We start from the raw sequence: 2,199 nt of genomic DNA on the forward strand, positions 1-2,199 counted from the left end.
CAAATAAGATTAAAATAAGATGTAAATGTGTAAAAGACATACATAGATAATATATAATCTACCATAATTATATTAAGACTTAGAAAACAATTTAATGAAATGAAAAAAGACACCAAAAGACCCTCTCTGTAGACATTCAATGACCAAAAATGTATCAATTCATTAGAATAAGACAACAGGCTATTCCTGTATAATTTCTCCTTGGAATGTTGACAGTGAAACTAAACCTCAGGTTCCACAGTATTATCTCATTAGCCAATCCTCATAAATGTAACAATATAAGAGGGTAACAACTCAAATCTGAGCCAGCCCTGACAGAGAAAGCATACTGTCTGAAACATGTGAGGTCACTTGCCTCTGGGCGGTTTTGACAGTATGATTGGTGTTTATTTTTAACAGTAATGGTATCTCTATATATCTGGCATGCAGTGGGGAAAAATTTGAAGTGTTCCAGTGGTTTATTGAACACATCATGAGCATACAGGTTGATAGGTGCTCTCAGAAGAACATTTTTATTGCTCAAAAGGTGGCTCAGGTGGTCTCAGTTACATTTCATGCAAGTATCAACTTTGTTTTAGATGTTTCTCATTATATTCCTTAGGGAATGTAAAACCTGATACAAATGAGAAAGTAGCAGACAAATTTACAAAAAGCCTATTTTCAAGTATAAAAATTCCTGAGTTTAAACTGAAATCTCTTAACTTTTGATGCCAGACTTGTAGTTTGGCAAATCTAAGTCCAGTAGAGGTCTCTCCTGAAACTTGAGAGGAGACACATTTGGAGCCTTTTCCTCATGGAAAGAAAAAAGAACTCAATTAGTTAAAAAAAAAAAAAAAATTCTCAACATTTCTCAATTTGCTCTTCATTTAATCTCAATGATGTCTAGAAGAAACAACTGAGATATCAAAGTGAACTGCCATGTAAAAAACAACAACAACATAATTCTTCCAAAAATATAGTATGTGTGAAAAGGCTGGTAAAGAAAACAAAATCTACATTCCATGCTAAATATCTTAATTTGTATAAACGATTTTTATTTTATTTACATTTAAATCTAGTTTAAATCTTTTTAGATGTTTATTAAGAGTAAACACTAATTTGAATGTTGGCCACTGGCCTAAAAGCTGTTCTAATACATTAAAAGCGAGCAAAGAGGCTTTCTAACAGCTGTCTGCAGATGACGTGCATGTAACTCTCCCATGACTAATGTCGTTCCTCATTGGTTTTAGCGAGAGATCTGTGGTTTTGAAAATTATCATGCCATGTAGGCCTGCTGTTTGTCAGACAGTGATATGGTTGGAAGCAAGCACCTGACACTGCACAGATCAAAATTAGCTCTATTGCTCTTTTTTATCATCACGATAGTGTCTGAAGGCACAGACATTGCAGCTGTGGAGGAGTTCATCCCCTGACACTGAACAATGTTCCCAGTGTCAGCTAAGGAAGGAAAAAGAAAGCCAGCAGGACCCCTAAGAGAGGCCTGACTCAAACTTCCCCCAATGTGGCCAGAGGAGAGACAGCAAGCTGGGCAGCTCTGGACCTACTGCTGCCCAGAGTTTAGTCAGGGGGAACTGGGGGAGACGCCAGGCAGGGGTGTTTCGTGTTTTTATTATTGACCTCCCAGTAGACACATTCAAAATTGCTTTCATATGTTTCCTACAGTGACCAGAGAGGCAGCAGCCATATATGCTGGAAGAAATCCAGAAATAGGAGGAGAATTGAGCTGTATCATAAATCTCACAGGAGATTGATTAAAGGGGTCATATGATGCGATTTCAATTTTTCCTTTCTCTTTGGAGTGTTACAAGCTCTTGGTGCATAAAGAAGATCTGTAAAGTTGCAAAGACTAAAGTCTCAAATCCAAAGAGATATTCTTTATAAAAGTTAAGAGTCAGCCACACCTACCTAAAACAGCTCGTTCTAACACGTCCCCACATATCTACCTCACTATGTGGGAAGATTTGCATAACGCCGCCCAAATGTTCATGCAGTAAAGCTATTAAAAACTAGCTGCGTTTCGTATTGCGCAACTACTTTCCCTTCACAGCGGTGCGCATTCGTTCCTCCCTAAAACCCAAACTTAACGTCAGTATCAGCTCAGTCGGTGATTGTTGTAAGATGCCATCTCTACTGTTGCTAAATTGTGGGACATGTTTGATAATAAAACGTTGAAAGCACAATCCGCACAAGAGACGCTGT

General features: G+C 37.8%; 1 protein-coding gene across 5 annotated transcripts in view; it reads right to left on the bottom strand.

The window, feature by feature from the left end:
• Nucleotides 1–2,199, bottom strand: part of LOC107701137 (periostin-like) — a 30,034-nt gene that overhangs the window by 20,510 nt on the left and 7,325 nt on the right. The window contains exon 1 of one of the 5 annotated variants that reach the window (XM_016503084.1): nucleotides 703–774. The exons of the other annotated variants lie outside the window; for them this stretch is intronic. The gene's annotated coding sequence lies outside the window, so the exon portion shown is untranslated. Of the gene's footprint in view, nucleotides 1–702; nucleotides 775–2,199 lie in introns of those variants that run through there. 5 annotated transcript variants of the gene reach the window in all.

This window comes from Sinocyclocheilus anshuiensis, unplaced genomic scaffold (assembly GCF_001515605.1).
Source record: "Sinocyclocheilus anshuiensis isolate Anshui unplaced genomic scaffold, SAMN03320099.WGS_v1.1 scaffold907, whole genome shotgun sequence".
Taxonomy (NCBI): domain Eukaryota; kingdom Metazoa; phylum Chordata; class Actinopteri; order Cypriniformes; family Cyprinidae; genus Sinocyclocheilus; species Sinocyclocheilus anshuiensis.